The 14,655-nt window shown below is 48.4% G+C and overlaps 1 protein-coding gene across 3 annotated transcripts in view; it reads left to right on the forward strand.

Annotated features, from left to right (window-relative positions):
• Window positions 1-14,105, forward strand: part of CAPN13 (calpain 13) — a 117,766-nt gene extending 103,661 nt beyond the window's left edge. Inside the window, exons 23-25 of one of the 3 annotated variants that reach the window (XR_006269496.1) lie at window positions 4,097-4,148; window positions 8,882-9,011; window positions 14,030-14,059. The gene's annotated coding sequence lies outside the window, so the exon portion shown is untranslated. Of the gene's footprint in view, window positions 1-4,096; window positions 4,512-8,881; window positions 9,012-14,029 lie in introns of those variants that run through there. The other 2 variants (XM_043469017.1, XM_043469015.1) reach the window with 2 other exon arrangements.
• Window positions 14,106-14,655: the final 550 nt, after the last annotated feature.

The raw sequence follows: 14,655 nt of genomic DNA on the forward strand, positions 1-14,655 counted from the left end.
CAGGCTGCAGTGGGGCATCCCTGCATCCCTGACAGGGGTGGTCTAGCCCACTGGACAGACAGGATGGTTCCAGACACTGCCCAGGCAGGGGGAGTTACAGAGGGATGCTTCAGGGACAGTTCCATGAACTGAATAAATTCATCTTTTTTTTTTTAGATTTTTTAAAAAAAATGTGATTCATTTTTTAAAAGTCTTTATTCAATTTGTTATGACATTGTTTCTGGGTTTTATTTTTGGTCACATAGCATGTGAGAACTTAACTCTCCAACTAGAGGTGGAACCTGCACTCCCTCCTCATTGGAAGGCAAAGTCTTCATCACTGGACTTCCAGGGAAGTCCCTAAATGACTGAATCTTTGAGATGCAGTTGCAATACTTCGTAACCAGCAAGTCAGCAGGTGGATCTGCCCCTAAGAAGGAGATAAGATTGGCTCAGACTCTCTGTGGGGGTTTAGCTCCATCCCAGAGATGTTAGCTCTGTCCTGACCCCCATCTCTGCACGTTCCACCACCACTCTGGGCTCACAGTTATGTCCTTGTCTCTCCCAGGTATGGGCCTCATCATGTAATCTTGTTTCCCTTCCCTCTGTCCATACTCTACTGAAAAATAAAAACTAAGCTCTCTCACACTCCTCAGGATAGAGAGTTCCAGACCTTTCCTGGGGTCCTGCCTGCTTAACCCAAAGCACAGAAGCTTGCCCTTGGCCCAGCCAGGAGCTACCTCCTGCCAGAGAGACTCCTGCCCACTCTAGTCCAGCTACTTGCAATGTTAGCTTCCATGTGTTAGATACGTGTTCCCAGGGAATGTGTCTTACTGACAGTGTCTCAGCCTAGAAGTCCTCACCTCTGTTCACTTGAGTTCCTCCAAGGAGCCTGGCACATAAGAAGGCAAGGAATACAATGACTGTGACTGTGTGTGTGCTCAGTCGTGCCTGACTCTTTGCAACCCCATGGACCATAGCCTGCCAGGCTCCTCTGTCCACGGGATTTCCCAGGCAAGAATACTGGAGTGAGTTGCCTTTTCCTGCTCCAGGGGATCTTCCCAACCCAGGGGTCAAACTGGCAACTCCTGCCTTGTCTCCTGCATTGCAGGTGGACCCTCTACCACTGAGCCACCGGGAAAGCCCCATAAAGTATATTACCATTTGTGTAAAAAGAAGTGGAAAAAGAATAGAAGTATTTCCTTATAATTGCATAAAATATTTCTAATAAGATAACAAGAAACTTGTCTCACTGGCTTTCTGTAGACAGAACAAGGTGGTAGGGAAATAAAAAGGAGAGGCAGATTTTTTTATTGTAGAGTCTTTTGAATTTTGAACCATGTGAAATATATCCTAGCCAAAACTTAAAATGGTTTTAATTGAAGTATAGTTGAGTTACTACTTTGTGCTAACTTCTGCTGTACTGCAAAGTGACTCAGTTATACACGTATATACATCCTCTCTTCCTATATTCCTTTCAATTGTGGTTTATCATAGGATACTGAATATAGTTTCCTGTGCTATACAGTAGGATCTTGGTGCTTATCCATTCTATATATAATAGCTTACATCTGCAAACCTCAACCTCCCACTCCATCCCTCCCCTATCTCCTTCCCCCTTGGCAACCATTAAGTCTGTTCTCTACATCCGTGAGTCTGTTTCTGGTTCATAGATAGGATCCTTTCTGTCATATTTTAAATTCCACATATAAGTGATATCATATGGTATTTGTCTTTCTCTTTCTGACTTACTTCACTTAGTATGATAACCTCTAGTTGCATCCATCTTGCTGCAAATGGCATTATTTCATTCTTTTTATTGCTGAGTAGTAATCCATTGTGTATAAATACCATATCTTCTTTATCCGTTCATCTGTCAAGGGACATTTATGGGTTTCCATGTCTTGGCTATTGTGACTATTGCTGCTATGAACATAGGGGTGCAAGTATCTTTTTGGATTAGTTTTGTCTGGATATATTCCCAGGAGTGGGATTGCTGGATCATATGGTGATTCTAATTTTAGTTTTCTAAGGAAACTCCCTACTGTTCTCTGTAGTGGTTGTACCAATTTACACTCCCACCAACAGTGTAGGAGGGTTCCCTTTTCTCCACACCCTCTCCGGCATTTGTTACTTGTAGAGTTTTTAATGATGGCCATTCTGACTGGTGTGTGGTGGTACCTCTCTGTAGCAAAACTTAAATTTAAAAATACACATAAGAAAAAGAACAAAAAGAAACCAGTTGCAGGAGGCAGAAACAAAGACATATTAGTCTCTTCCTTTAGCTTTGCATCGAGTGATTCATACTCTCAAAGATTCCAAAGTGAAAATACAAATTCTATTTATAAAGATTTTTCTAACATTGCTCAATAAAGTAAGCATCTGGACTTTTAAATGTAAAAGATCGGTCAGATTTCTGGTTCCCACTTAGAGTGCAGAGCTCTGCAAAGTGCATTGCTCTAACCCTTACCCCAAAAAAGTGCCAAATAATTTACAAAATGACACATTTTCATGAACTCATTAGAGAACTGTGATGGAAGGCAATAAACTAAGCTGAAATCTAAGGAAAAGCAGGCACCACCAAGGAGAGATGGGACACAGGTCCTCAATTACCTGTTATGGAATTGTACACCATATAAGCTGGAAGGAAGAATCCAACCAAACTTTTTAGTGAGATGTTAAAAGCTACATGTGGGGCCTGTGTGGATGTATAGCCCCCTTGAGAGCTGCAGGCTTCAGGGAAATCCACACCCGCTTACAGGCCCTTCTCCATGGGAAACACTGGATGCTTGCAAGAAAGATGGGGAGAGGATGAGTGACCTGGGCAGACCTATCTCTTGCTTCAGGTCTGGGGAAAGGGAACAGTGCTTTCAGAGAAGCACAAAGTTCCATGCAGATCCTTCTCCGTATATCCTTTATGGAAAAATACATATATAACCATTGGGGAAAGGAGAGCAAACCACATGGTCCTTAAGGCACAGGATCCATGGCAGTTGGAAGAAGAGTAAAGCGCTCAATCCTGGGGGAGAGGGGTAAAACTACATGCAGACCAGAAGTCCCCTACCGATGGGGGAGGGACAGAATCACTGAACTGTCCCCCCTCCCAGACACAGCACCTGCCCAAGCTGAAACCAAAGGAGAACAGCAGAGGCTGCCCCCCGACCCCCACCCTATCCTAACAAATATTGAGTAACAACAGCAATACATTGCTGGGGGAGGATCAAGAGGGTGAAGGGAAATTTTCCCTAAGAGATAGATGCAAAGGGAAGCCTTAAAGGGAGGGCTTAACAATTCACCCCATGTTGATCTGTATCATTCCATAGTACCATTCCAACAAAACTCTAGGCAAAAGTTGTTAATAGAAATTGATACACTAAAGCCAACATTTATATGCAAAGGCAAAGGACCTTGAAGAGCCAAACCAATTTCAAAGAAGAGCGAAATTGGAGGAACCACATTATCTGACTTCAAGACTTACTAGACTTTCTATAAAGCTACAGTCATGAGGGTGGTATGGTTTTAGAGGGAAATATAAACAAATACGTATTAATAATACTACTATATAATAACAATATATTTATATTAATGTATATAAGTGTATATATAATATATGCAAATAAATATATGGTATATATTTTATATATATGTTTACTTCTGTAGAAATGTATTTTATGTAATGTATATTTATGTAATATGAAAATATATTTTATATGTTTTATATATATATCCATCAATGGTACAGAAGAAATAACCCAAAAATAGATTCACATATTTAGTCAACTGATTTTTTGCAAAAGTACAAAGGCAATTCACTGGAGAAAGGATGCTCTTTTTAATGAATGATTAGAAAAGAATTAAATGTCCAAAACATACAAAAAATTAAGAAACAAACTTTAAGCCGCATGTCCCACCCTATATGAAAATTACCTCAAGGTGAATCTGTGCATGTGCTCAGTCATGCTGGACTCTTGGCGACCCCAAGGACTGCAGCCCACCAGGCTCCTGTGTCCATGGAATTTCCCAGGCGAGAATACTGGGATGGGTTGCCATTTCCTCCTCCAGGGGATCTTCCTGACCCAGGGATCGAATCCACATCTCTTGTCTCCTATATTGGCAGGTGGATTCTTTACCACTGCACCACCTGGGAAGTCCTCAAAGTGGATCTAAATGTACGTAAACGTAGTACCTAAGATTGTAAAACTTCTGGAAGGAACGTAGAAGGAAAACTCTGTGACTTCAGCCACCTGGACCTTACACCTGGAACCTGTGCATGACACAGCTGCAGAGGCCTAAGTTGTGGTTCCCCATCTCCTACCTTCCTGATTTTCCTGGCGACATTCACTTCCTAGAGACGTTTGCAGGTTGTTGGTTATTTCCAAGTAAATGCAGAACTAAAGGTGGGTGTTCATCCTTGGAACAGTTCATCTCACCATTCTCTAACTTGCCCTGCCATCCTGAACCTGGCTTCAGCTTTCTCACCACCCACTCAGCTTGGGTCAGCTGTGAGCCTGGTTCGCCAACTCCACTGAAGCCAGAGAGCAAACTGCTCATTCCAGCCCCCCACCCTAGCAGGTGTCCCTTGGGCCTTTTCTCCTGCCCTCAGTCAATTTTCTTCCTACTCAGTATGTGCTCAGTGAAGTTGGAAGAGAAAAAAAAATAAACGCCCATACCCACAATTTCTTCACTGTGGGTTTGGTCATTTATTCAGTTTCTGTTTATTCCCTCTGTCTGTCTGCCTATTTATCCATCATGTTAACTAGGCCTGAGTTAACCACAGTCTCAGAATTGTAGTTGTTGAACCAAGAGTCTGCCTTTCTGTGTGTGCGTGCATATGTGTGGATGTTTCTGTGTGTGTGCGTGTGTGTGTGTGCATGGGTGTGTTTATACAGAAGTGTGGAAGAGGCAGGAAGAAATGAATAGGAATGAGAAACTCTTTTTTTTTCCCCTGGAGGGAAAGAACCAGAAATTACGTCCGTTCAAAAATATCCTGCCTCTCTCACAGATAAATATAGCGACATGGGTAGATGTGTCACCGAATAAAACTCTCAAAACAAATCCGGGAAGAATCACTTGAAGAGGCTGCCACTGCTGGCTCTGTCCTGCGGTTCCTCTGTCCCCCATCTCCCGACCCCACACTCCCCACAGCAATCAGGAGGGAGAGCGAGGAGGGAGGTCTGTGCCTGGTTTCCCCCAGCATTCTGGCCACGGGGAGGGGTAGCAGGAGCAATGATGCTCCTTCAGGGGTTGCTGGTCAGAGGGGTTCGGTCACCAGATGTCTCCTTACCACCATGGGGAAGAGTTTGAGAGACCACTTCTCCCCGTGACCGAATAGGAGGGCAGCCCCACAAAGACGTATTTACCAAGCATGGTGGCTGAAACTAAGGACCTGTGACTTGGACTCAAGGGCACCATTAAAACCATTTGGCCACCAGCAAAGCAGAGACACCTACCGGCCAGAATGGACATCGCCAGAGGGGAGGTACAGTCATCCTAGCACTGCATGCCAGCTGAGACTCAGCCCCTCTTAGGGGCACAGGGAATCAGTCCTTCCAGCAGCCCTATGAAGGAGGCATCATCATCCCATTTTTCAGATGGGGAGACTGAGGACAGGAGTGATTCAGTGATTGATCCAGGGTCCTGTGCCAGGTCATGGCACAGCTGGGCACCATCTCTTCTGAGAGTGTCAGGGAGGCCACCCTGCCACCATGTACTGAAGGGTAGAAGCTCTACTGGCCCCCAGTCCAGTCTGGCCCATCAGCAGAAGCCTCAGCAGTTGGGTCACTGAAGGGGCTGCACCAGCATCCTAAGCCCTGTGGGAACAGAGGGTTGTCGTGGGTCTTCGAGGAGGAAGGATAGAGCCGTTTTGCAGTTGTGAGCTTCTCACTACCTAACACTCCCCTCACCTCCTCCTCAGCCTGGACCCCTCACTGTCCAGTGCCTCAAGTATCTGTCGGTCCACCTCTGCCGTAGGCCTGGGACACCTCTCTTACCTGGCCAACCAACAGCACCTTAGGCCAGCTCTGAGCTCCAGTAAAAAAGTTTCTTAACATCTTTTGGACCTGTGGAGTCAGACCAACCTGGATTGAAATCCCCCCTCTGCCTCTCCCCAGCTCTGTGGCCTTGGGAAAAGTAATGCCTTATTTATTAGTTTCTTATTGCTGCCGAAACAAAAGTCCACAAACTTAGTGCCTTAAACAATCTTACAGTTCTGAGGAAAGGTGCCAAAATCAGTCTTATTGGGTTAAAATCAAGGTGTCTGCCGGGCTGTTCTCCTTCTGGCTCTGAGGGAGAATCCAATTCCTTGCCTTTTCCAGCTTCTAGAAATTTCCTGCATTCCTTGGCTCGTGGCCCTGCATCACTTGGACCACTGTGTCCATCACTACATCGTTCTCTGACTCTAACCCTCCTCCTTCACTCTTATAAGGATCCTTGTGATAACGTAGTGTCCCTCTAGATAATCCAGGGCAGTCTCCCCATCCCCGAATCCTTAATCACATGCCAAGCCCCTTTGCCATTTATGGGAACCTAGCCACAGGTTTTGTGGATTGGGGCATGGCCATCTCAGGCAGGGATGGGGAACATTACTCAGCCTACCACACCTCACTTTCCTCATCTGTAAACTGAGGATGCTAATCTGCACCTCCCAAGTCTGCTGGGAGCACCAGTTACATTACAAAATACTCTGCCTTGTACCTGGCACAAAGTTTAAAATGAGGTCCTGAAAAAGCACTCTTTGCCCCCACCCCATCATCTTTCTCTGGAATCTAAGGTGCCTGTCCCCAGGCTGACTCTCTGTGGGGACTTTAAGAATCCCTGTGGAAATAAAACATGGGGGTGATGAATGGCTCTGACCTCCCAAATGCCGAGGCAGGGCTGTTTGCAAATTTAAAGGTTTCTAGGCAGCAGGAGGAAGAATGTGAGCAGAAACGTGGAACGGTATGTGCAGGGACATAAATTCCAAGGGGTTTTTGTTAGGAAAGCAGAACAGAAAACCATTCCATCTGCATTCCCCACATTGGAACTACTCTCCCAGGCGGGCGGGGCTGAGGCCCCTTCCAGTAATGGAGCACATCTTCCTAGAGTTAGGGGTGAAGCCCTCAGCAAAGGGGGCAGGACACTCTGAGAGCCAGGTCCATGCTCACTGCCTAGGCCTGGGGGCTCACGGCTCTGGATCACAGGAGCTGGAGCAGCAGCAGGCAGGCCACACCTTCTGGGAAGGAATGAGAACCCTAGGGGGTTGTGTACTTTATGGAGGGCAGGGGATGGGGGGTCCAGACCCCTAGAAAGCCCTCCTGATCCTCCCTCCACCAGCAGGCTCTCACCCAACACAGTTTAAGCCCATTTTAATCCAATATTCTGATTAGTAAAATGTCTTTCAGCACGCCCTCCAATAAATACATATTTTAAATTATGTGGCATGAATTGCTACCCAAATATATCATGCTCATTAGAACTTTCAGAAATATAAGCATAGCATAGTTAAAAGCTAAAAATATATATAAACAGAACATTTTTATCCTGCATTCAGACAAATAAATCGGTGGGCATGCCTCACTCTGGAGGTAGTAGAAACTCTAGTTGCATTTTGTTACTCTTCTGTTTTCTTAAATCTTGTTTATTTGTGTGTCCAATTCAGTGAGCTCCTCTCTTGTCCGGTGGGGTTGGTCTCTGAGTTTCTCCTCCTGGCTTGTTAAGTTGCCAAAGACTAAGAGCATTGTGCCTTGGACGGTGCAGACTGCGGGTTACACAGCTGGTGCTAATAAAGTTGTTCAGTATTTTGTGAACATGTACTCTGAACCCAGAACTTTGTGGCCGGCACTGAGGGGGTTCAAAGAGCAAGATGTGGTCCCGCCCTCACAGAGGGAGCTCTGTAGACCAGGTGTCTCACCTGGGCCTGGGGTGGCTAGGCCACATCCGTGAGGCCTGCAGGAGCCTGGCATGTTCAGATGTGGTCACTGGGCGGTTCTGGCTGGAACTCAGGAGGGGATGAGAGGGAATGGTGAGAGAGAAGGTGGGCGCTGGGCAAGAGGTGGGTGATGAAGATTCCAGGTGGGGAGAGTGTGTGGACAGCCGTGCCTGTGTGGCTCTCCCATCTCAGGCCCACTTGGAGTGCTCTTTGCTCCCTGCATCTTCAGCACAAGGGGACAAAAGGGACCAGAGGGCTGGGAAGGAGGCACCCCAAACTGCATAAAAACAGAGGGGCTCTCTTGGGCCTCCACCTCTCCAGGGGGAAGGAAGCAGTAGGCACATGCCACAGTCAGAGGGTCTGATCATCCAGGATTCATTCACCCGTTGTCCCACCACCCCACAAAGCCTTCACTAACTGCCCTGTGAAGCCACTGGGCTTCCTGGTTTGAACAAGGGGCTACACAAGGCTTGAGTATGGGGCACCAACCAGCTGCCCTCATGGCTCAGCGTGGGAGGCCTTACTTTGGGGGCCAGCACCCCTCCCGCACCATCCAGTGAGTCTGTGGCTCTGAACTTCCTCCCCACTCCTTGAGGTGGGGGCTGGGCTCTTCCAGCTTCAGGTTCAGATCCCTGGGCATCTTCCAGAGCAGTGAGGGCTCCAGCTGAGCTGGTCAAGTCTGCCTTGGGTGAAGGATGAAGGAGCTTCGATCCTTTCATGGGAAAGAATCTCACAGGCCAGGGGAGGAAAGGTGTGAAGCCTCCAAAGCCCTGGAGGTGGGGTTTGGGGCTGCCACAGACAGGGAGTCAAGAACCCCCACACCATCCCCCCTTGTGCACCACGTGGCCGTGGGCCTGCAGAACTTGTGTGCGTGGTCCAGGCTGGAGGTTTTAGGCCTCACTGTGGGAGGGTGTGCGCTGGCATTGGTCATCAAAGTTGGCCTTGTCCTAGAGGCTGGGGGAAATTGAGAGAAATTTTCCTTACTGTTTATCCCAGGTCAACAAGAACATGCAGAATCTGAAGAAGCCTGGAAAGGGCTGGGGAGAAGGAGGTACCTACCAGGCTGGGTCAGGATGAGCAGTTTGTGTCTTCAAGGAAAAAGTGGGCTTCTCCTGTGGCTCAGCTGGTAAAGAATCCACCTGCAATGTGGGAAACCTGGGTTCGATCCCTGGGTTGGGAGGATCCTCTGGAGAAGGGAAAGGCTACCCACTCCAGTATTCTGGCCTGGAGAATTCCATGGACTATATAGTCCATGGGGTCGCAAAGTGTCAAGACACAACTGAGTGACTTTCACTCACTCACTCACTCACTCACTCACTCAAGGAAGAAGCAGAGAGCAGATATGCAGACATCTGCAGGTGGCCCACAGCAGAGGGTTGAAGGGGTCATCTCATACGAGAGATTGAAGCAAGGATCTGTATGATCTGTTCAGGTATGGAAAACAAAGCTGGAGGGGCCTGTGCTGGTCCATTCAGCACATGCCAACCCATGGAGCCCCAGGGCAAAGTCACCACTGGAAGTGCCACCAGCTCTGGGTGGTGCTGGGGCAGGGATGGGGCGCACCTCCAGCACCAAGGCAGGAAGCAGCATCACTCTAACTCGGCAGGGGAGCCTGCAGGTGGGAGGTCTCTGGCCCCAATGTTTAGAGACTCTGTGGCAGGAGCTACTGCACAGCTGGGGTCGCTGAGACCTCAAGGGCAAGATCCACATGAGGCTCAGACCAGGTCGGGCCCAAGGAAAGAGGATGAGAGCTGCTCTTGTTGTCTCAGCCCCTGACTCCTGGGCTCCAAAATTACTGCACATAGTGACTGCAGCCATGAAATCAAAAGATACTTGCTCCTTGGAAGAAAAGCTATGACAAACCTAGACAGCATATTAAAAGGTAGAGACATTACTTTGCCAACAAAGGTTCATCTAGTCAAAGCTATGGTTTTTCCAGTAGTCATGTATGGATGTGAGAGTTGGACTGTAAAGAAAGCTGAGCACCGAAGAATTGATGCTTTTGAACTGTGGTGTTGGAGAAGACTCTTGAGAGTCCCTTGGACTGCAAGGAGATCCAATCTGTCAATCCTAAAGGAAATCAGTCCCGAATATTCATTGGAAGGACTGATGCTGAAGCTGAAACTCCAATACTTTGGCCACTTGATGGGAAGAGCTGACTCATTGGAAAAGACCCTGATGCTGGGAAAGATTGAAGGTGGGAGGAGAAGGGGACGACAGAGGATGAGATGGTTGGATGGCATGACTGACACGATGGACATGAGTTTGAGTAAGCTTCGGGAGTTGGTGATGGACAGGGAGGCCTGGCGTGCTGAAGTCCATGGGGTCGCAAAGAGTCGGACACGACTGAGCAACTGAACTGAACTAACTGACCCCTGGGACCCAGCACTGGGTTCCTTATCTGGGCAATAGGGTGGCTGCACACCCTCTGGAGTTCCCTTCCAGCTTCTTGACTCTGTCCAGGCTCATCCAGGCCCCACCCTGGCCTTTTCCATCTTCCAGCCTGAGTCTCCCAAGCACTGGGCCACCAGAGAGGTGACTGGGCACATTATGGGGTTTCTGAGAAGTTGCAAACAACAGCAGTTCTTTCCTGAGAAGTGGTGGAGGCATGCTGAACCCTGTACCCCCCTCCCCACCCCACCAGAGGCATTGGGGAGAAAGTGCCACCCTCTCCTCGGCTCCCGTGACCTCTGTGGCATTCTGTGAATGAGTCTGAAAACAAACCATCAGAGGGAGAAAAAAGAAACCACCCATCCCAAAATAGCTCTCTGAAGGCTGCCTAATCCCATGCCTTTGCAGCAGAGCTGGTCTGTTATTTTGACCAGGCTGAGTGAGTTACCTGATGGGTCCTTCTGGACTCTCCCTCTTTGGAGTGGGTTTGCAGCACACACATGAGGACAGGCTGGGGCAGGAGTGAGTGTTCTGGTTTTGGGGTGATGGATAATGCCCTCAGACCCAGGGTGGGATGCTGCAGGCCTCCATTTGCAGTTTTCCTTGGTGGAGGGAACAGTTAAAGCTCATCTTGGGGCCAGAGGCACCTGATCACAATCCAGGAGAAAAGATGTGTAGACACCCCACCACCACTGCCCCCACAGTCACCAGGACTTAGAGCAGAGAATGAGCACCAAGCCAGGGCATTGTGCCAACTGCTCCAGCAAAACGTACCAACACTGATGATTAGGGATAAGAACTTAGATGGCTGACAATACACTGTGCTGATAGATTTCCATTAGGGGCTGTGGGGCCCACGGACAGAATTCAAAGGGTTCGGACACTTGGATGGGAAAAATCTTTTATACCTTTATATTTTGGCCAAAATTTAGCATTTCTTGCTGTTAGGAGTGTAGGCAAAAGGAACTCAGGTGTTTTAGCTGTGTCTGTGATTTGCCACCAACAGAAATCACACAGACTCTTCCTACCAGACTGGACTGGTTGCAGATATCTTAAATTACTGCTTAAGCTCCTCACAGCTTGAGAATTATGGGGGTTGTTAGGCCTGTCACTAGATCTTGTTGAATGAGTGAACAAAGAAGCGCATGTGGTACTAGATTGCAAATTTGAGGTTTTAGAAAATATTTTGATAACTGTAGTTCAATGTAATTGGTTTCCTTTATAATCTTATGTATTCTGTCTAATGCATTTGAAAATACTGCTCAGAGAGTTTCATATGCTTCACCAAATCACCTTAACAGGGAAGGTCAGGATCTGTTTTCCCTGCAGATCCTGGTGTAATTCTCCCACGCAGCCAGCCAGTGTGGGGGGTGTGGGGCTGGGGGACTCGTGTGGTTCTGTAACATGTTGGGGATGCAGATCCCTTTGCTTAAACATGAAATTTATCAGGAAGCCCGGCCCAGCTTATGAGGTGAAGGTGGTGCTGCTCTGGTTGGATTCAGAAGTGGGGGTTTCTTGCAGCTGCCTGACCCCTCCACCCACCCCTTCCCATCAGATGCCCTCCTCCCCTCCCCACTTCCAGCAATCTCTGGGGAGTGCCCACGTTTCCACCGAGCACACCTACAAATCATCAACCCAGTTAACCCCTCTCTGGGAACCAGAGAAGCCATGCTACGGCCTCACATTGTTCGTTGCCTAAGTTCTTCAACTGTCCTGCTTGTGGGAAGTCCTGAATGTGGGCAGGTCTGAGGGGACTGGGAAGGGAGGTGTCATTTGCAATCCAAGTGTCCTGTGTATCTAGGAAAAAAATGGAGAGAGAGGGAGCTTAGCCCAGGGTGCTCTTCACCTGTTCTGGGTTGAAATACTGGTTCCACCACTTACTGGTGTGGCCTCAGTTCATCTGTTAATTAGTAGTAATAACAGCTTCCACCTTAAACGGCTGATTAAGGGGTTAAAAGAAATAATGCCTGTAAAGAGCTTAGCTGGCCCAGGAAACTCTGCTGCTACCCTTGGCTTCCCAGATGGCTTCCCTGCAGGCTCAGCGGTAAAGAATTGGCCCGCCAATGCAGGAGACAGAAGAGTAAGATCCCTGGGTCAGGAAAAGCCCCTGGAGGAGGGTGTGGCAACCCACTCCAGTATTCTTGCCTGGAGAATCCCATGGACAGAGGAGCCTGGCGGGCTACAGTCCGTGGGGTCGCACAGAGTCGGACACGACTGAGCATGAGAACTCTTTCCGTAGGGAAGAGACCTGCACCTGGCCCAGCCTCTTCCCCCCGCACCCCCACATCCTCTGCCTTGGAGGTGTCTCCCTGACAGAGGGTCCCTGGGAGCTTGTTTCACCATCAAGCCCTAAAGCACTTAGTCCTTCTCATCTTTGCAAACACATCCCTTGGTATCCTCGGGGTACTGTGTTAGCAGCAGCTGACCCAGACGGCACACACTGTAGCTATTATCTAATCATCTAATAATTAGCTTGACATTTATAAAGGGGCCTCCAGGGCCTTGGGATGACACTGCCTTTTTCAGATGCAAGGATACTGTGATTTTGCACTTGTGCAGGGCAAGAGGGGAGCAGAAGGGAAAAGTGATCAAGGTTTTGCCTGCCCTCAACAGCCCTGAGCAGAGGCAGATAGATAGCTGGGGAGGTAACAGAGTATAATCTTCAGGGCCCCTCAACTGCACAGTTCTGTATTTTCTGTGAATTTTGCATAAGTAGTATATACGTTTCTTCTTTTTTCCTGAAGACACTCTCCAAAATTGTATAAACTTCAGACTCAACAAAATGTAATCCACCCCTGGGTTTAAAGCAAAGTTGTCTCTTGGGTCTGCCCTGTCTGGAAACTGACCCTGCATCTCATTGTCATGAAGGGCCAGCAAGCAGATTAGGAAGTACAGGTTAAGAAGGGGTTACACTGAGTGACTCGCTGGAGCACAAAGGACCCTGGGACTTTGGTCTTCGGGGAGTCAGAGAGCTCTGCTTGCCACCTACAGGCCGGGCACCTTGGGTGCAGCCTAGGAGCCTCGGAGCCCAAACTGCCCACAGCTTGAGATTGGAGAAGGAAATGACAACCCACTCCAGTACTCTTGCCTGGAAAATTCCATGGATGGAGGAGCCTGGTAGGCTACAGTTCCATGGGGTCGCAAAGAGTCGGACACGACTGAACAACTTCACTTTCGTTTTTGAGACTGATACAAAGAGCCAAAGGGTCATCTGTCAATGTGGTGACAGAGATGGAGGTGTCAGTGGTGATTGAAAAAGCACAGAAAACATTGATTTAGGGATGGAAAAGGCCAGAGATAAAATCCCTGTCTTAGCCCCTGCCAAGTCATGGAACAAGGTACATAGCTGTATGAGCCTTGACTAAGAAATAAAATGGGAAATGAAAACACTCCCCACCCATCATTAGTGGGAGCAAAGGGGCTGGGGAGGAGAAAGCAATCATCTGCTCCAACACCTGGAGCATCGCTGTCTTCCAGTTTCTCTTAGAAGCCCCTGGAACAGATGACCAGGGAAAAGCATGTGGTTTTAGCCAGGACACGGAGGAGAGAGGTAAGAAGTAAAGAAACATCTCCCGCAGCAAGAAGACCAGTCTCTGTCATTGCTCTGTTCGTGGTCCCACATCCCAGCTGGACTCAGATCCCACGGCCCTCTGATACCTTCCCTTCCGTCTTCCCCTCATCTACTCGGTTGTTACGGCTAACATTCCCACCCTCAGCATCTGCTGCTTCAGCCTCGCCTCTCTATTCCTGCAGGCCAGCATCCATTTCTCATCTGGACAAGAGCAGCAGACATCTATGCAGCCCTGCAGACAAACAGGCAACAGGTGTGCTGCGCGTTTAGCCCTCTGTGCGGTCAGACCAGGCTTGTGGAGGCTGGAGCCTCTAGGCCAGCCTCAAGAAGTCGCATCTGATCTCAGTGTGAATTCAAATATCTTCATTTTTTACGTTGCTTCCATGTGGGAAGTGTGGGGAAGCACCCATCTCTCAGCTGTACTCTTCTGTCCACACGGCCCCATACCCAGGCACTGTGGCCAGGTTCATCTCCAAGGAGTCCAACTCAGCGCAGCTTGCCTTCAGAATGGCCATCAGGATTCTGCAAGATGGGAAAGTTGCTGAAACCTACAAGGACAGGCAAGGAGAGCCAGTACAGGGGTCCTTCTTCCAGCTTGGGTGCCATGGATTGAGGAGATATGCAAAGGAGAGCAGCCCCCAAGGGCACCCGGGAAGCTCACTCCTCCTGCTCCTTCATGTGGAATGGTTGTTCTCACACTCCACAGTATGCAAGTACCACCTGCTGCAATTGTAAGCAATGCAGATTCCAGGGCCTTCTCCTGCCCCACCCACATTTTAAGTCAATGTGTTTGCAACCAGACCCAGCA

This window comes from Cervus canadensis, chromosome 5 (assembly GCF_019320065.1).
Source record: "Cervus canadensis isolate Bull #8, Minnesota chromosome 5, ASM1932006v1, whole genome shotgun sequence".
NCBI classification, from domain to species: Eukaryota; Metazoa; Chordata; class Mammalia; order Artiodactyla; family Cervidae; genus Cervus; species Cervus canadensis.